The following is a 21,454-nucleotide window of genomic DNA, read 5'->3' as shown; positions in this document are numbered from 1 at the left end:
TTCTATACGTAACCTAATCTTATGTTTAAGATGCTATCTTGAAGATCTCCGTTTCGTTCTCTTTGTTGCCTCTAATGGTGATAACGGTACGGTAAATACAGGAGAACATGTCCTTGCACGGTTTGCTCCCTTTGTGACAGTTGTAACTCTTGATTTTCCTCGCTGATGGTCACTTTCCTTTTTAGACTGTTTGCCGTCATCTGAGCGTCGAATTTGTTTCTTTTTTCACTTATTTTTGAAGTTGTATCTGTAGTCATCGATCTTTTCTTTGTTTGTTCAGCCATAGTAGATTACTGTTTACTCGCAACACTTGCAAAAATCGGAAATGCAGCTGCTAAGCTCCGCCTACCCTCTCTGACAGACCAACCACTGCTGGGTGATGGAAAACGCGTCACTAACTGGGCGCTGCTTGTGTTTTTTTCCGCGAATGTCGCCACAGACACCTAGTCCATAATATATATAACAATACTGCAAATGCAAAGGCTTTCATCAGTGGGCCATAGGCGCAATAACCATTGTGTTGCCTTATTTGGCAATAGATAGTGACTTAACAGACATTTATTTAAATGAAAATCTTAGTGATTATTACTTTAAGTAAAGTGAATTGTGATTGTGAGAAGTCCTATAATCGCTACATACTCTGAAAAATAGTTCCTTATTTATCTCCATAGTTTGTGTGAAGGGTAAGACGGAGCCATAAGGAGGGTACTCACGTCCACCTACATTGGATAAGTATAGATTTTGCCCAGAATGATTAATAGCTGAACAGTCAAGTAAGGATATAAATGCACATCGGTCCAAACTTACATTTACTCAAAGTAAATGTAAAATAATATATGCATATAGACAGACCTGTGGCTCTTTCCACCACATACTATACAGCCACATATCTGGTTTAAATGCACAGATGCCGTCTCAGGAAACAGATGGACGTTTGTTATGCAACTCAAGGATCAACCCGATGTTTGTTTGAGCCTGAGCGGTGGGATCGTCTCTGCTACCACTGATATCAAACCCTGCAGGGCCGTCCTCCACCAGACTGGGCTCTCTGTCCCAGCAGAGAACCGCTCTCCTGTTCCCCCTTTATTCATCCAGTCCGCCCTGCGACTAGGGACCGCTCACCCAACGTAACCTGCGACCGTGATGAATCGCTGCTTTAAAAAGTACAACTACAGTGGGTTTGTGTTTTTGAAGTCTGTGGTGACGCTGCACGTGGGACAGACAGGCCGGCTTGTCAGAGTCTGTTTGGTGGAAAACAGTGTGTGTACTGTATGGTGTACTATGGGACAGTGTGTCGCCTCGTGTGTGTTTCACCATGGAAACCTGAGGTATGATGTTACGTCTTGTCGTCGACGTCTGATGGTGAAAGGCTGGTTTTACTGGGTGATTGACGTGACTGAATGAGTCTGTACCCAGTCAGTAATAGATGGTAAACATAGATGCACTTTAAAACACGTACAGCATTCATTTACACAAACATGTCATTTTACTCATTCACACATGTAAAGAGGGTTTTTGACAGCAAAACAGAGAGAAATGTGTCTTTTTTTCCAAGTCTGGAAACAAGTTAGTGCCTATAATGTTTTATTTTCTCTTTTTTCCATTCTTGTGTTTGTATAATCGAGACGCCTGGCTGCTTCCCTTTAAAAGACACCATTTGCGCCCTAGATGAAATATTACCTCCACAGAAGACACAATTCATTGCAGCATTACATCAGTTTGATGGCCAGTGCTGTTATATCACATTATACTGTTTCCTGTCAGTGTTCTGAAATGTGTCAGAAACATGTCGGCTAAACTTCACCGTCACGTCTTCTTGTTCCAGGACTCTTAGTGAGAGCAGCCTGCACGAGTAGGATGGATTTGATGCTGTAAATCTACTGTTTTATATTTTATTGATTCTAAAATGTTTTAATGACAGACAGTCATTGGTGTAAATACAGAAGCCAACAAGCTAGTTAAGACAGCCTGTATGAAATCTGTCAGTGCTCTGCTTGTGCTTCTTTTTGCCAGTGCTGGTGCGTCATTTCTCACTGTATGCCTTTTCACAGATATTATTCTCCTTTTGTTTAGCTTTCTTTTTTTAAAAGGTTGGTTTTTTTAGCCTTTTATGCCTTTATTTATAGAGAGGACAGTGGATAGTGTTAGAAACAGGGGAAGAGAGAATGGGGGATGACCATAGACTGTATAAAAAGATGGACGACATGACAGCTCCCTAAAAGTGAAGCCAAAACATTTTGGGCGCCCCCTGCTGACTGGCTGCAGTATAGGTCATAAAGCCCGCCTCCTCTATGTTTACAGGTGGGACATGGGTCAAACTATAAAATCAAAATACACGCCCAATAAATTTTTCTCAAACATGGTTTCTGTCATTATAGTCTTTATTATTATCATGCTAATTTACGTCCAAGTGTTCATTTTTCTGACAAGTTTATTTTAATTAGTTATTTGATGCTGTCAAAATGATGATTGACAGCTCTGTTGACAAATTCGGCTCCTGCAGCCGATCAGTTCCAGGTGAGCAGAGCAGTGGACGATCCGCGAGTAGAAACGTAACTAAAACAATCACTACAGTCATTGAAGTTTCCAAACCTGTGAACGTTAACCTCAGACCAGCACAGAGAAGCTGTTCTGCTGTTAAACACGCCGGCGTGCAGGATCCTTGCTGTTTTTTCGGTAAGTTAAGTGTGTGTTTGGGTTAGCGGAAGTGGCTACGGCCGCTTCACTCGCCGATCTCTGCTGCGCAGACTCTGGTTCATATGACGTCACCATCGCAAGATGGCAGCGCCTATCACAGGGGCTATTTTGGCATCAATTTCGTACAATGGGAGCAGATGGAGACGCGTTGTCCATCTATATATACAGTCATTGGGGATGACGTAGCAGAGGGCCGAGGGTGGGAGTCGAGGACTGTAGCCTCTGTTTAAACACTGAGCTAAACCGACATCCTTGTTTAGCTTTATTATTAAATCAAACTTGACCATTACTAGGGATGCACTAGGGATAACATTGATCACTAGCTCATTTTGTGTCCCCTCTGTTCCCTTACAAATGTGTTGCTTGTTGTAGCATGATGATGTCATGTTAAATAGACATAGCGAGATTCCACGAGAGTTGGTCTAAAAACTGCTGAATTGTGCTCACAGCGCTGCATGGACAGTGCTAGCTTGCTGTTCTGTGCCAGAGTGCCCAGTAATCGCTTTCACTGATGTAAATGGCTGTATGTTCAGCACTTACCTACCGAAGTTAAGTAAAGAGCAGAAATGGAAGATTCGTTGTCATGTGAAGCAAATTTCCACATGCGCACATCCAGACGAGCTAACTTCAGAAACAGCAAACACGACAACATGTAGGCCTAATCGTTGATTTATATTGGAAAATATCTGCAGGTCTTATATCAGCAAAGTCTGTTTGTAGGAGCCATTTTCATTTTTTGATTTTGTTTTCCAAAAGAACTACAAGCGTCAGTCGAGCTAAGATGACGTAATTACCGTGTGTATTATTATTAGAAAGAGACACAGGCGTGTGACTGGAGAGAAGAGATTTTATTTTTCACCGCACCGCACCGCATGCACGCACACACACACGCACACGCACACACACACAGGCTAACAAGATATGTGCTAAGATAAGTTTTGATTTTGAGTTAGAATATTGAAGTTTATGTTGATTTGAATATTTTATGCTGTGGTTTTGATGCGTGTATCAAACGTCTTTCTGTTCGCTTTTTGTTACATGCAAACGCATCGCCCACTCTTCCCACCCACACTTCAGTCATTCATTCATTTGTCCTGCTGCAACCTAAGCCACAGACCTTCAATCAACCAACAAACCTCAAGTAAGTGACATTGTCAATATTAATTTTGGAGTGAGATGAAAACAATTGACTGTCTGGAATTAGGCGTCCACAGGCTTATCTTTGACATTGAAAGCTATGACGCTGTTATCGTGAATCCAGAACCTTGATTTCTCCCTCTGTGCATCGTAAATAAGTACGTTTCAGTTTCAGAGTTTTAAACATCATCCCCATCCTTTATGGGCAGTGATGAGGTCAGAGCACACAGCAAACAGGGTAAAGAACAAAGAAGTAAGATTCTATGAACATCGAAACTGATAAACAGCTTTTACGAGGACAAAAGTGGATACAGGAACTAAGACAAGACGAACGAAGAATGTGAAAAGTGTGTGATTCTGACACTCCGTGATTTGAACAAACAGACCGTTGATGTTACAGCTGAGCAAGGCCTGGTTTCAGTCTGTTATAATAAAGAGGGATATTTCCAACACATAGTTGTAAATATCAACATCTGGCCTTCAGCGGGATCTTTTGTCCATGAAATACAGGTAAGGCCACATGGGACACTAAAATAACCGACATTACATTACATTACATTACAGACATTTGTTTGCGTTTCATATCTTTGCTGTATATTTTATCTCCAGTGTGCTTGTTTTAGAGAGTATGACGTGTAGCTCGGAGGCCATTTCCGACAACCCCTAGCGTAAAGGACACTGAATGCAGAGGCTGTGCTTGACAGGATTGTGAAAAACTCTTAAGTCTCAAGCGGGTGAGGACAAAATGGCCGACAGTGATTACATGTCATAACAGTGACCTTACTGCCATCGATCTGTATGCTGTGCTGTACAAGAAGGAACACAACTGTTTCTTTTTGTCCCTGATGTGAAACTAAAACATTGAAAGATGCAACATATGAGTCAGAGTGTAGCCATCATTTTGAGCACACTTAAGCTGCAAGGTACAAAACAAGGAACAAACATGTTGTGCAATATGTTGTGGTATACGATAACAGAAATATAATGAGAGTATAGGAATGAATGTGAAGTGTAAGTAGGAACAGTAGCCTTTTGTAGCTCTCTGAGGATCTTTATGTAAACAGGATATGTATAAGCCAGGGGGGCTGTATGTGCAAACATGTGGTACAATGCATGCTAATACACCACAGATGTGCACATACTGTATGTGTGTGTGTGTGTGTGTGTGTGTGTGTGTGTGTGTTTGTGTGTGTGTGTTGCATCTTGAATGAACCTAAATACACGAGAGAGAAGTTGGATGGACTAAAAGTCAGTGATACAGTGCAGCAGTTTGGGTGGTGGTGAACTTCTTACAGGCCAGAATGTAATTTTGGATTTCATTGTTCCTCATTGCTGCTCATGAGTGATTACAGGCCTGATTGAAGTGAACAGGGGGCCCCTGGCTCGGCCTCAGCTTGAGGTCCGCTGACATCTGAGTACTGGCCATTTTAAACATTCACATAAAGAATCCAATGTACCAAGAACGCTCAAGTCATTATCTTAAATGTAGTCAACAGATTAAACATTGGCTCAACGCATCAGATATAAGAATCTGTGGTTGTGACATAAACAAGCACAGTCTGCACACACGACTGCAACAGCAGGTTATGTAATCCAGAGAGATTTCCAAAGTCAAATCCAATTCAAACCGCTTTGTGGGTAATTGTGGGAGTTCTACAGTTGTTTTGTTTTTCAATAAGCAGCAGATCCATTGATTGCAACAATTTTAGGTTACTAACTTCCTGCCACATACAGTTTGTTTCACCTTCAATGTGTACTGAAAGCATACGATCTAGGAATCTGCCACTTCCTGTATGAAGGACTGAAGTATGTGTATCTAGATTTATTTAACAACTAAGGCCATGTCTACACGTACACAGGTTTTTTTTTTAAACGTAGCTTTTTGTCTGCGTTTGTCCACACACAAACACCGTTTGCACTACTTCACTACTTCTGGCAATAGATTTTTTCAGACTTTTGATTGGTCGTGGTTTTCCTTTTCTTCTTTGCATGACTGGGTTATATATTCTCATGACAGCGTTTCTGTTGTGTTTTTGCATTTTCGTTTGGACGGTGATTTTTTTTTAATAACCATGTTGTGTGGACGGGGTCGTTTTTGGAAACGAAGGAGGGAAAACCTCCATTTTGAAAAATACCCATGTAGACATGGCCTAAGTCACTGACTGTTTTAAACCTTGTCTTTTTAGTGTTTTGTAGACAATATTTTTTGCTTAAATTGCCACAGTCCTCTTCCAGTCTCACACCCTTAGAATAGGACGTGTTGGCTGAAAGCCTTTCTGAAACACCTGCTTTATTTTCCTGCTGATGAATGCCAACACATTTTCAAATGTATGAGGGTAAAAGAAAGATGCTTAAGTGTTGCCCTTTCCACAGATATGCACACATACACCTATGAATCATCTGAATAAAAATAGATTGGTCACATTTGCTTTTTCTGTATCCAAACATAAATCAACAAGCTGTTCAACTGTATGACTCTACTGAAAGATCAGCTGGCTGAGGAAGTTTCAATTATATGGGCGTCCTGTCAGGTCACTGAGGCTCAAATTGGTTTTATAAGACTTCATAAAGTACAGGGAAAAGTCATTAACTTGGGCATTTACTTGTTTACATCTTATGCACAGCACAGGTGTGGGTACGATGGCCGACAAGGGCAATTGGGGCACAGCCGAAAGGATTTCCATTAAAAAAACAGGCTGCAAATTCAGGAACGATGCAAATTCAAAAACACACAAAAGTCTAAAAGAAATGCAACGACAGAAACACGCTGCAAGAGAAAAAAGGTGCTGCAAAAAGCAGATACAAATGCATTTACAGCAAACACACTGTAAATACGGACGGTCGGACAGACAGATAGATACTTATATATATTAATAGAGATAGCTCACAGTTTATTACAGAGAAAAAGTGGCCTGTGTGTGTTTGCCGCACTGCATCATCACCATATACATACACAGTACATCGTCACTGCATCCAAGGCCAATACATGCTCTCTGTAAATAATACAACCAAACATCTACCTCTTGTGTATATAGCTCATTTATTTTCATATTTATGTCAACACTTTTTGTACTCTGCATTGCACTATTCTCCATCATCCTCTGTCTATAAGTGTTGTTGTTGTGTTTTTATATATATTTATATATATAATGCGTTTGACTATTTGTGTATCTGTACTTTGAGAGCAATGTGAAAGCAGAATTAAATTCCTTGTATGTGCACACATACATAGCCACAGCCAATGAAACTGATTCTGATTAGCCTACAGTGCTAATGTTGCGAAAAGATCGTTATTTTAAAACATTGTTATTGTTAAAAACAAAGAGCATGCTGGCCTGGTGGTTTTCATAAGTAATACTGAACAAAGAGAGCAGGATCTGTGTTTCTCAGTGAGTTGCCTGTACAAGTCCAAATGTCTCGTCCTAGATATGTGGGTGACAGTTTCTAATATATTTCCTAATATTTCAGCTTGAATGTTTCTTTAAAAGCCATTTCACATTCATGATGTAGTCTGCATAGTTTGGCCTCAGCCCCCTATAAATGGATTCACAGACTTTGTACTGAAACAGATACGAGCACGGAATGAGTCTCCCAGATGAGCCATCAGACCGGATGAGAGGAGTGAGTCTGTCTGCACAGAGGACAACTCACAGCAGAGCCAGACTCAATATACTGCTCACATATGCAAAATAGGAAGCCGTGGCAGTGTACACCTTATAAGTATGTACATCCACATGATGCAGCATACCTCCAGCACATGGCAGCCTGTGCTGAGGTGCCATAAATCCACTGGGCTGCTTTCATCTGAGAGCAGAGCTAAATTGACAACAAATGTTGTCTGTCTTTCCTCGGCCTCCTCGACGTTCTGACAAAGTGCTTCCAGAGAAAAGCTGCAAACGGTATCATGTCCTGAGGGCTCATATTAATGTGCAAAGATGTTAAATGGACTCACGCCTGTTTGGATTTAAATACAGCCCTGCATATTTTTCTCCAACAAATATGCAGGTAACCCACATCTTGCACAATATATTGTATTCTGCCCCACTTCCAACTACATTCTTCATTATCTGAGACCCATTTCAGATCCACAAATAGACTCATGATACTTTTCATCACAATAATAAACACCAGCTAAGAGTGTGGTGGAGTTCTGGGTCAGAAAACAAGCCCCAGGTGAGTTGGAGGAACATCTACAGTAAATCTGGAGCCTGGAAAGTGAGGTCGGTTTCATGGGCTCTGCCAAGCAAATAAACAGTGGGAACACATCACAGCAGTAAGACTCAACTCAGTGCATTTTTCAGACCGGCTTCAGGTCCAAAAACTACTTTAAGCGAAGCCTGTGTCCACAGATATGCGGACTGAAATCCTCCAGCAGCTGACCGCAGTCCGACTGTGTTATTTAAGGCTTTGTAAACTCACAGCTTCCAACCAGGCATGTGGTACGTCGTCTATTAAGCTGTTTTTGTACTGTGTCGACACCAACGCAGGACAGGCATTTAGGATAACTTGATGGATGATGCTGCATTTATATCACATAAAACAACACACCCGCACATGATGTACTGAAATAGTTAGGTACAGATTCTGGGGCTTTATTTAGAGAGATACAGAGGGAAGAATATCTGGGACAGAAGTACAGTTAAGCATGCAAGTCTCAAACAGAGCTAAGCCTAGCTTCATTATGCTAAGATGCATTGAGATGGGATGAGATGTTATAAGCTAAAATAATATAATAAAATAAGATAAGATACAACTTTGTGATTATCTGTGAATGAATTGCTAGATTAGGGTATTAGGCCTAGGTAGAACTAGCTATTGCCAGATTGCTAGCATGTTCCGGTTAGCTTGTACACTAGTGGTCACTGCGTCAGGAAGCTTTTAACTGCATTCTTCATCCGTTTTCATTTTCTTGGAAACTCCTGCAACAAGAAGGATCTGGAAATATGTAAAAAATAAAATAAATAAATAAATAAATAAATAACTGGGCACACATACATTCACACACAAAAGCAAACACAATGCTAATTTGGGAAAAAACCCCGGTTGGCGGATGATACTGTTGTCAAAGACCAAACATACACACACATATGCAAATACGCTCTTATGCAAATACATCATCTTGCAAAAGGCTTCATTTTCCACCAAAACAGAGTTTTCCTGCCAGCCAGCGAGAGCAGGAGGAGCAGAGGAAAGCCAAGAACACTCTGTCCACACTGCTGCGCTACAGTAACTGTAACAGATCAGCAGAGAAACAAGTTTACAGCATGTTGATGGTTTAACCCTGAGCTGTTGGTGGCACACTTTCTTCTACAGGTCTGCTCCTGTCAGGGTTGTCTTCCTGTAATGGACAGTTTGTCAGAAAACAACTGAAAGACAGGGACGCTAATTTATGTCGCTTTTGGTGCATTTCTGCTTGGGAGCAAAGTCAAATTCCTTGTATGTATGTTGACATAGAAGCTGATTCTGATTTCCATGCTGATTTAGTTACTTTATTTTTGCTAAGTAATCAATATCTTCTTGGCATTTCAACAAAATAAAAAGTTTCCTTAATTCCCCTGCAGTGACAGTTTCCCCTATGAAATAATGTATTGCTTTCTGCAACTGGCTAGCTGTCCAAACCATGTGTAAGTACAACAAAATAAAGGGTGGGTGATGTGTTATGAGCCAGTGTTGGCCTCCCATTTGTCAACTTATTCTCTTTTTATTTAAGGCATCATTGATGTTGGGGTATGGAGCAGCAGCAAAAAGAATGCTGTAAGCATTTGTTGAGCCGGCGTTTGACTCTGAGAGGCTCATCGGAGGAGTAACAAGAAAAGACTGGACAGCAATGGACTCCATGATTATACGTTTTACCTTTCTCTAATCTCTATTTACAGATTCTACATAGAAATGCAGAATCTGTAGGGACGTGGATTTTAGGGTTGGTGTTCTGGTTTCCGTTTGTAGTACGCTTGTAGTCCGAGTAGTATTGACCAATCATATATCAGGAGGCTGCGGTGTATGCAGGAAAAACAGTCCGTATGTAGAGCAAAGCAGGTGGACATTACGGCTCCCATCAGCGTCATCCGACAACAATTTAGCTTCTTATAAATCTCTATAAACAGACATCTGCAGCAAGTTCAACTAACAATCTGTTCTGGATCAAAAATTCAACTTGAGATAAATTCCCTTGGCGCTGTGTCACGAAAGCCATTTAGCATTTAAATTTCCCGACTTCCTCGAATGCATCAGAAATGATCGATGCGACCTCCGTTCAACAAATGAGCATTTTCAAAGTAGTTTTCTTCTCCTCTTGAGGACAGACCTGACAAAGCTTCATTTTGACTTTTTACTAAGCATGTTCGCTGTTGTCTCCAGAGGCTGTATCGCCCTCAGGCTATAGCCGATGGGACCTGACATTGACTATCTCTAACATTAGTAATCTGTTTAACTAATTTGATTGATTTCTCTAAGGTATGGATACAGATTTTAACATGGAAATGAGCAGGAATTACTTTAATTAGCTTTTTTAACAGTCGGTGTTACTGATCGTATATGGATTGCAATCAGTGGTGAACACGTGTATTTACTATGTCACACTGTATGTCTTTACACAGGATGTAAATAGAAACAAATGTGTACAGTAAATTTAGCTCGTAGTGTTTGAACAACATTGTGTTCTGATTCCTGACATGAACAGTTTTAAGGGGACACATTGACAGCTCACTTTGGAGAGAGCTCCACTTTCTGGCAAGAGCAAGTTATATTGCAACATACACAGAGGAGGAAGTAATGATGGGGTGAGAAGTATTTTTATCACTGTCCCTAAGCTAAGCACAGGCCGAGCCTTTCGTCAGCAGTTATCATGTGAGCCAGAAATGCTCGACCGTTGTTTCCTCAGCAGGTCTCTGGAGAGCCACGCAGGCTGAGGCTCACAGCTCAGCGTATCCTGAGCAGTCTCAGCGGAAAGGAGGAGAGAATAGAGAGGACACACGAGGAGAAAATCTGATAATAACCTCTGACTGAGGAGATACAGTGTATTCTTCCAGGTGACCCATGTAATGAAAAGAAATGTAAATGACTGATATTTCTGGCCTTCCGCTAAATACGGATATCTGGGCCATGACCTCCTCTTCCATGTGCTGGTCATTCTTACAGCATTCATTTGCTGATATCTGCTTATACAGATTATAAATAAGACAAAATGTCGTCTGCTTAATTGTCAGCTAAATGGTTTCCAGAATTGTGCTACGCCTCTTTAGTTCTCCACACAATTTCCTGCATACCAACCAAAGTCGCTCAAACCTGATTGGTCAAATCTACTGGAACTACAAACAACAAATGAATTGAAAAATTGAAGATTTGTTTGCGTCAATATTACTTGCGTCAACTTTTTACTTCAACTCAAATGCATTATGTGCACTTTCAGCATCATTGACATCCTAACATAGAAATAATCCATTCATCCATTATCTGTACCGCTTATCCTGTTCAGGGTCGCGGGGGTCATCGGACAAAAGGCGGGGTACACTCTGGACTGGTTGCCAGTCAATCACAGGGCTGACACATAGAGACAACCTGTGGGCAATTTAGAGTCACCAATGACCTGACTAGCATGTCTTTGGACTGTGGGAGGAAGCCCGAGACACGGGAGGGAACCCACACATGCACGGGGAGAACATGCAAACTCCGCACAGAAAGGCCCACTTTGTCTAAACCGGGGTTTGAACCAATGACCTTCTATCTGTGAGGCAACAGCGCTAACCACTGTACAACCATGCAGCCCTCAATTAATCAATTAGCCAAATCATGACAAAAGTTATTTCAGGACACTTAACAAAAAGAGCAGGTCTAGACCGAAGTCCTTTGTATGTTATTTAAAGAGACCCAACATGAATCCACCATGACCTCATGCTTGGCGAGGTCAATCTTCCTTTTTAACAGAAACCTCGAGCAGAACAAGATTCACTGGTGAATCCTCTCGCCCAATGACAGCTGGGATAGGCTCCAGCCTCCACGCGACCCTGAACAGAATAAGCGGTATGATTATGGATGGATGGATCTTTGTGTTCAATGTATTACAAAAAGAAAACTGCTCTGATATTACAATGAATGTTGAAACACACTCCATATTACTGTTATTACATAATTAATACACTTGCACAAGCACACTTATCCAGTGCTGCACCAGCCTGCTCCTTTACTCACAGTATCTTAAAAATATTTAGCATGCAGGATGTGTTCCTCCAGAACATCTGATTCACAGACTAATGGTTTTTCTTGGCTCTGCCCTGTTGCGATAAGTGAATTGTGTCTGGCATGACCATCCTTCTACCCCAAAAAACTGCCAACGCAAGAAGTGTCTGATTTATTCTGCACTCTAAAATAAGTTCTGCTGCTCCAGAGACAGACAAACCCTGCCGAACATGTAACTGCTGCTTTCACCAGGTAAGATCTCCTGAGCTGAACACAGCGCATGAACAAACTATTTGTTGAGTCTTCACCACATGCGCTGTGTGACAGAGGGGATTTATAGTGTAGCAGAGACTAATGGGACCGAACAGCTGGGAAGGCTTTTCACTGTGACAGAGCGGGTCGCTGGGAAGGGAAACACCTGCTCCGTAATGGAAAAGAGACTTTGCATCAGTCATGTTACATGTAAGCTGCCAAAAAGGTGGCTGACGCACATGTTCGGTGTGACTTAAAGTCTTTCCCCTCAGGGGTTGGTTTAGGCTACATGTGGGAGTGTGTGTGTGTGTAAGTGTGTGAGCTGGAAATGAGCCTTGTTTTTATTACAACATAAATTTTGACGGCTGGGCTTAACACCATAAAGAAATGTGACCATTAAAAATAAGAAGAAACTTTTTCTATTAGCATTTACACCTGCATTATACAACATTGGTGGGAAATTCAGACTGCTTTGTGACACACAAAGAGAGGGCACTGTTCCTGCAGGAAAAAAAAAACTGTTAGAGTTTTATGGCAGGTGGTGGAGTCCAGACTCAGGCAGGGAGGTGGTGGCGGAGCATTTAGATACATGCATCATTCATTTCATTAAAAAAAACAGCACCAACAATACTTTGTATGTCAATCATGTCTCCTAAAAAAAATACAGTCATCTGTGAAACTAGTTTCATTCAGTGCCACTACAGGAAGCTGACGTTCTGTGAATCACAGAGGTCACCTCCAAAAAGTGTTTTCTTCAAAGTGAGAAAGCACAAAAATTAACACTGAAAGTATTCTGTCTCACTTCTATGATTCTTTTTAGTATTTGTATATTTTTTGGTTTTATTGCAACATTGCCTTTTGTTTATTTTTTTTAAATAACCCTGCACACTATCTGAACAGCACCAAATGGCAAACAAAGGCATGTACTCCTACAGCTGTTGCCACTGTTGGCTGGCTGTTTTTTCCCTTACAATCCCGACATCTCAGATGTGCAATTAAGTCCACTTGGCTGCGGTCCCCAGTCGCATATAATTGTTTTTTTCCTAGTCAGAGTCTACAGTTTTTATTATTGTTGTTTTGATATTTTTGCTTGTTTTAAACCAGGACCTGAGTATAATTTCATTCCCTTTCACGTGCTACTATGTTGTCGAATAACAGTAAAAGTCCTTGAATCCTTAAAGAACTTCTTACAATCTGTATTACAATAAAACATATTCCTGTTATGTTATGTGTTATGTATTAAAAGAACTGATAAATATTCTATATGCTCAAACATTTTTTGTATAGGCGAAACAGTTACAGTAAATGAACGAAAGGTTAACAGTGTGATTATGACATTTCTAGAGCATGTTGTATAAACACTCAAGTTAAAATTTAAAGTCGAGGTGAAATGAAAAATGTCATTTTAATCCTTTTAGATCACATCCCCGGTAATTGTGCATCTATTTGACAATATGGGCTAAAAAAAATACAGAAAATCCATTTCTTCGTATTCTTATATCAAAATCCGATCCGATTTTTTCTTCCAGTAAAACTAAATTTCACGCGTGTTTACGTAAGTTAGCACCAAACAATTTCAACCAATCAATCTGCAACATTTAGCCGCAGAGCACCAAGAACGCTCGGCCAGTTAGCTAGCTACTGCGCTGTGGAGAACGTCTGTCTACGCCCACTACTCAAATCAAATCCTTCTAATGATATGTCCCGCCTGCACGTCCTGTTTCACTCGGAAATACGTCACGATACGGAAGCTAGATACTCACAAAATGCCGTTTCAGCTCGACTTTAAGACAAAAAGTACATGTTATATAAAACAGATTTGTTCAGCAATGTCTTACAACAGATTTAAAACAGACCATGCAGATGGTGGCAACAAGAGACATGTTTTGCTTTTATCCTCAACATCCTTTATCCCCATCTACAACATCAGTGTACTAATGTAATCATGCATATAGGCCAGGAGTGGACCTGGGATTCATCTGCATCCAGAAGAGGTCTGACCAGTCAGAGGTCTGCTGACACTTCTCTCTGTCACCAGGAGAGGGGGGAAGATTCTGAGGCGCTGCAGTTCTCTGTGTTGCAGACGGTAACTGACACTCTGAATGGGGACTTAAAGAATGATTTATAGGCTGAAAGGCACGATGGTGGGCCACTAAAGAATCAAACTTTAACTCTGGATTGACAGCCTCAGAGGTCTACTCTAAAAATTCATCAACATGTCACAATTAGTGGCTGGTATGAGTACTTGAGAACTCGTTTTGGATGCAAGTATTCATTTATTGTAGCCTATAGAGTAATAACATTTTACATAAAATACAAACAAACATCAATTAATCCTGTTCAGGAAAACTTTGCAGTTTTGGACAGGACGCAGCGATGTTACTTTTATTTATGAATATGTGATTAGATGTAGCAAAAATGAAAGAAACCCACTTCTAACTTTCACTGTTTTAATCAGATAGAATGTGACAGATGGTGACCAGCAGGCATAAACATGACGTTTGGCAGGATTTTGTAGTGAACAAAATGAATGTGCTGAGCAAGTTATGTGACGTTAAACTCACATTTATTAAACACAAGTAGAAAACAGGGGAACAGGTAACAGGCAATCTCTCATCATCTCATTTGCTAGCAGTGTTAGCACACCCCTTTGTGATGCTAGAGAAGATCAGCTAGCTGGTCACAAACATAGTGACTGAAGATATATTCCCAAAACAAGAGGCAGAAGAGGGCTTCCTTAAGCTGATGGTGTTTGTTGAGCTGCTGTACCAGAAACCATAACAGCCAATATCGATGGTGAAATGCACATACGTAAATACAGTAAACAAGAAAACTGAACAGGAGAGGCAAAAGCTCCTGTATGTGTGAGACCATCAATCTGTCTACATTTTTAGTCTTGACAAATCTCCTCTAGGGCCATTTAAGGGCCTGATCAGACAGAAAGCTTTTTGCAGGCTGTAAAACGCGAGGCGCGCCGCACTGCCTTTTTTTTGGTTGAAGCCTGCAGTTTGAAAAAAGAGCAGCTTGCTGCGCCTTTTTTTTCTACTGTTGTAAATGCAACCACCGAATCATTAGCTGTCAGTAAGCTGCTAGTGCCTAACCGTTATATTGTAAACTGACAGAAGGCCCGCCTCTACATTCATCCGATTGGACAACGAGAAAAAACAGCAATGACGTCGGGCGCTTTTCTGCTTTGAGTTGAAGTTTTTTCAGCTCGAGGCGCTCTGCAACGCAAAAGCAGCGCTCAAAAAACTTGCTTTGAAAACAAAAAAGCCGCCCCTGCTAAAACGCGTTCTGTCTGATCGGGCCCTAAAAGATTAATGGCTGTTTTCATAGGTATATCTGTTAAATAGTAGAGTGCACCTTTAAAGTGCAAGTTACAAACAGTTTTACCCAGCAGTTTTCCTACAGCTTCTCACTGCCATGTCCCATTTCAGTAAAAGTTAAACTTCCAGGCCGTGCTCTTTCAAAGTCCTTGCAGCCCCCCTCACTCCTCCTGCCCTGTCTCCGTTCCTCTTGGCTCTCCTGCTGGACGGGATTACGTAAGTCTTTGGTCTGAGCCCCCTGGCAGCGTTCTTGGATTTTTATTAACTGGGCTGTATATTATTTTTATACCTTGTGCTGCCTGCCATACACTGCCAACCCTGCCATCCCAGCGTCCTGCGCCAAGGTGAACATGGCCGCGCAAAGTCACGGGATGCCAACACATAAACACTTGGAGCACACGCACACACTTATAGTACCAAAATAAAGCCCTCTTTCACTCATGTGTGTAATATTATTACAGTGTGTTCCCATAGTTATGACTTTTCACAGATTAGCTATGTGAGAGGTTTTTAAATGCGGCAATTAACAAGCTGGCAGGGTTTGTTCACACGCTGTGGAAGAAGATGAGGACGAGTTATTAGAGAGAATTTCCTCTTGGGCAGATTTCAGACAAGACAGATTCTTTACCAACCTAAAGGGAAGCTCTGGAAATGTGTTCTTGTGTTTATGTTTCTTTTAATTTCGATATTTAGATTACACCCCAGAAGTAATGAGATCGCATGTGTGTGTGTATGTGTGTTTGTTTGTTGGGTTGGGGGGCAGGTGTTTCGGTTTATTCCAGGAAAGCTAATGGAGGACATGGTGTGCACAGTGTGTATTTATAGTCCGTGAATCTCTCGCAGTGTGGAGCCTGAGTTTGGTGTGAAAATACACTCAGACGCCTGGATACACAACAGCGACCCCACTGGAGATCTCTCAGCCAATCAGGACGGAAACACACACACACACACACACAGGGTATAATTATAATCTGAATGATGGATATGTTGAGCTCCTGGCCGCACTGCAGAGTACAGAGGATCCTCCTCACTGCCAGCACGCTGCTGTATACACAGCAAACACATTTAAATATATCAGGGGGGTTTAAGTGTTACATTCTTTCAAGCTGTAAAAAACACTGATGAGTTATTTTACCCAGGTCTGTCAAATATTTGTAGACCTGCTTTTATGTAGTTAAATATTAACTGGAAAACACACTTTATGGCAAAGTTAGCTCAAATCCTTCTATCTTACTGTTAACGAAAATAGCATGAATGCTACACTTTTTTAATTAAGTTATAAGAAAAGCTCCAGATATCCAGAACATGACTGCCCGACTGAACTGTTGTACACTGCTGTACGCTGTGCTTAGTTCAATTCATTTAAAGAACTTGAACTAAACTTGAAATAAAGAATCAAGGAAGTCTGATTTTCAACTTTACGGTAGAGGTGGAACCAATAATTTAGTTTTGCACAAAAATTGAGAGATTGGCATTCAAGTCAGTTAAGACCATCTCAAGTGAAAATCAAGTGTTTAACATGGTAAACATCTTCATGTGGTGTTTCTCATGTGCTACAAGACATATCAGGGACAACATAAGCGGTCATCTCCATGGCTGGGCCTGTCTGCTTTTAAACTGCAGTGTACCAAGGACAGGTTGAACAACACGTTTTCAGATTGGCAGGTTTGAGACGTCACAAACCTAAGGAGCCAATCCTGTTAATGGACGGGGTGACGCTATGCATATCATTATGTGCAACCTATGGCAACCACTTCGGCGATGCACGAGCCAACTGTAACCGTCATCGTAATGTTTGCAAACTCACGACTGACTACTAACGTTAACGTTACAACCACTAATTACTACATTTCAAGCTCGCTAAGTTTCAACAAGTCGCCACTAAAACGATGGCAGATACGTTTTTTGTTTTCGCGACGGAGGGGGCGGTTTGAAATGTGCAAAGTGGATAGAGAATAGCAAATTATGTTTAAAAGAACACAAAGTTTCCACAGATCTCAGTTCAGGAGGCAGTTTGTTTCAGAGGATGGCACCATGGTGACTAAAGCACTTTCACCTGGCAATGAACAATCTTGGTAAAAATCCAAGCAGTGACCTTGATATCCTAACTTTTTTCCTTGGTGTAATAAACTTAAAAATGGAACCAATAACAAAGTTTGGTTACATGCTCTGTTTTTTATTAAAGCCCAAATCACTCAAGCTTGAAATGCATGATCCCTGTTATAGATTTGTCTCGAAGCTAAAGCCCAAGTAACCCTGCAGAAAGCATAAATCCTCCAACACGAGATCAGCTCACAAGCTTTTTCTGAGCTTGCAATATCGCTGTGTCTCCATCAGCATATGGATCTTTTAAAATGTGCCCATTTGCTGTTGTACTTTCAACGCACAGTTTTAAGACCTCTCCAAAGCAGTGGTTTAAAGTTAATACAGTTAAATTATATGAAAATTGAGAAAAGGAAGACAGTTCTGGGTTCGAATCCACCACAGCCGTCTGTGGCCTTTCTGTGTGGAGTTTCCTTGTTTTCCACATATGTGTGTGGGTTCCCTCAGGGTACTCTGGCTTCCACCCACAGTCCAAACACATGCTCGTTTGGTTAATTGGTCACTCTAAAATTGCCAGTAGGTGTTAATATGAGCGTGTGATGGTCTGTCTCTATGTCTCAGAGATTGACAGGCGACCTGTCCGGGGTGCACCCCGCCTCTTGCCCACTGACAGCTGGTATTGGCTCCTGCCACCCCAAGTGACCCTCTGAGGATTATCAGTAAACATAATGGATGGTAGGATGGATGGACAATTTCTCTTATTATGTCTGCTGATGAAGATCTTGTGATACAAATATAAGCTTTGGAAGTAGCTTGTATTTGAAAATGGACTTGGGATCGGTTTTCAAACTGCTGTTTCCAAGGTCTAGAATGAACTTTTATACTTAAATTATTCATTAGTTTTCACAGTAAATGTTCTTCGTTACAAGTTAATTCATGTGAATAAATCTGTGAATTACCCCTTTAAAGTTGCAACATCAGAGACCATCTGTAAGATTTGCTTCACTCATAAAGACTCATTATTATTTGTATTAAATACATAAATCTGCACATTTTGTCCACAGCGAAATTAGATCATCTTTGTTCCCAGAAGATGATTCTTATGATTCTGATGACCCCCGTGACCTCTCCGCCTTTCCCCATCATGTCAGTATGTACACTTGAGCACAAGCCTAGTAGACAGGCCGATGTGAAATTTACTGAGCATAGTTATTCTCCTTTATTTAAAGACCACCTCTATCCCCACCCTAAGGACAAACATTTTAAACCCAGTCATTAGGCTCCAGGAACTGAACCATCAGTGAGATGTTCATCACGTCAGCCCTTTCATGGTGTCACAAGTCATAAGTTATACTTTATGATAGGCTAATGAGTAAAACAATGTTGGAAATAAGATCTGCAAAGTTTCATATCTTAAACCCCTTTCTCAAGTTATATCTGCATGGTTAGATATTATTCAATATCTGTGAGAGATATATCGAAAAACATACTTTTTGGGGGGCTGTACAAAAGCGTCTACTATATCTAGCTGTTGAACATGTGTATCAGTGCTCTGTTTAATACAGGAGCTTGAGTGTCAGCTATTCTATGGTAGAGTGCTGTCCTCTTGTGTTCAGAAATCAGTAAGACAAATACAATGATGGAGGCGCAGGAACGTCATACTTCTTCTATCCTTTTACTCTTTCATACATTTTGACTGGATTTATCCAGTTCTCAATGGTATAAATAATATAAAAATAAATTACTACTCTCCAATAATTAAAATACATTTATTGGCTTTACCTATCTTTATATGGGCATTGTGCAAAGAAAACAAAGGCATACGCTGAATCAGCTGTCAGAGAGTCTGCAGTGGTCTGATGGTCGTGTTACTGAGTGGATCATTAACTGGAGATAAGTCAGGACCAGAAACAACCTGTTCAGACTGAACTATATACACTCACTCACTCGCACACCAGTGACGCAATCACTCAGGAAAAATTGGGTGCGATTCAGTAACAATTTCCACACAGAAGTTCCTTGTAAATTTAACAGAGGATATTCTCAGTAAAGTCTACATACATTCTTGTAAAGTTTACTAGCAAAATTTGGTGTGAGTAAATTTTACTCATGATTCATTAGTTAAGTTTACGAGCAAAAAACTGAGAATATCCTCTGTTAAGTTTACTAGGAATTTCTGTGTGGAAATTGTTACCTAGGTTTTTCTAAGTAAATCGCCCTCCTAATTGTTTTCAGTGAGCACCTAAAGTTAGTTCAGAAGTGGAAAGGAAAGTTCTTTAGATTGCTGGTAATATGTGAGAGAGTACAGATTATTGTAGACCAGCTGATGAAATATATGTCTTTGAGCCGAAGTCCAGTTCCCACTGCAGGCTTTTCCCAGAGGTTTGACTGATGTTTTACATACATTATATCAACAAGCATCAACACAGGAACAGTTTTTTTCCCCTCTGCTGCAAGCCTCGTCAACAAGGCCCCGACAACCCCCCACGTGACATGGACTCTCATCCAGCCAATCAGTCACTCAACATTCCACAAATGTTTAAGACTCTAATTCAGACTCTGTGCGTTACATTCACACACACTGCACTATTTTTACTCACTAATATCCTACACATCTGTACAGCTTTTAATCACACCTGTTGTACATATTTTGTATTATACGTATTGTTCTTTTTATATTTTTATTCTTATTGCCTATTTTTTATCGTATTCTATTTAACTCTTATACTTAATTTTATTCTGTTCTGTGTTAATTGTTCTGCACCAAAATCACCAAAACAAATTCCTTGTATGTGTAAACCTACTTGGCAATAAACCTGATTCTGATTCTGATTCAGCATGCAGCTCTACTGAATAGACTGGCACTATAACCAAAAGACCGACCAAAAGGCCTCAAAAATCTACACACAGGATCTTCACTAAAAGCATAAACGGGACATTCGGTCATAGAACATATTTGGTACGTACGTACAGACGCACTCTACAAAAAGGGGCAGAGCCGGATGCAAGGATGCAAGGCGAGTGGACAAACTGGTGAAAAAAGCTGCCTCTGTGATTGGAGTCAGGTTGGACTCACTGGGGGACGCGGTGGAGAGATGCACACTGAAGAAGGTTGAGGCCATTCTACACAACACGGATCATCCGCTTCATAACACCTTGATGAACCAGAGAAACATCGGTGGTGGACGGCTCCTCTCTCTTCGCTGCAGGACGGAGAGATATAGAAGATCTTTTGTACCCACAGCCATCAGAATTTTTAATTCTTCAGTAAAAGGTAGATGAGATGCCAGACAAGTGAATTTCCCTTTGGGGATCAATAAAGTTATTGTTATTGTTATTGTTAGAAAGGAAATCAGCCTCAGCCAATGAAGGGACGTTGGCAGACAGCAAAAAGTATCCACTAACAACAGACTTTGAAGTAAAATAACTGCTATTACAGCATTGTCAGTGGGGTTCAAATAGTTTAAACAATGGTGTACATAAACCGTGAGGGAAGGGAAAGATATGCCATCCATCCATCCATCCATCCATCCATCCATCCATCATCCATCCATCTATCCAAAATACAATAAAGAGTTGTTTGACTGAAAGCAGTTCCTTGCACACACATCTGCTGCTTGTAGAAGAGATTCTCCATGTGGAAACTCCCTAAAAAGACAATTCAGACAAAAAGGTTGGATATAAGCTAATGACAAAACACAGCATAAAACTGAACATGTAACAGATTTATAACTAAATGTAGATGGTGAAAATCCTTCTTTCTGCTGTATCCATAACATTTCCTGTGTTTTACTGAGTGTCTGCAGGTTGTACCTGCGTTGTTT

This window comes from Semicossyphus pulcher, unplaced genomic scaffold, assembly GCF_022749685.1.
Source record: "Semicossyphus pulcher isolate SPU_LCO1_2020_fin unplaced genomic scaffold, fSemPul1.0.p SCAF_3, whole genome shotgun sequence".
NCBI classification, from domain to species: domain Eukaryota; kingdom Metazoa; phylum Chordata; class Actinopteri; order Labriformes; family Labridae; genus Semicossyphus; species Semicossyphus pulcher.
The sequence above is the reverse complement of the archived record's forward strand: the minus strand, read 5'-3'. Positions refer to the sequence as shown.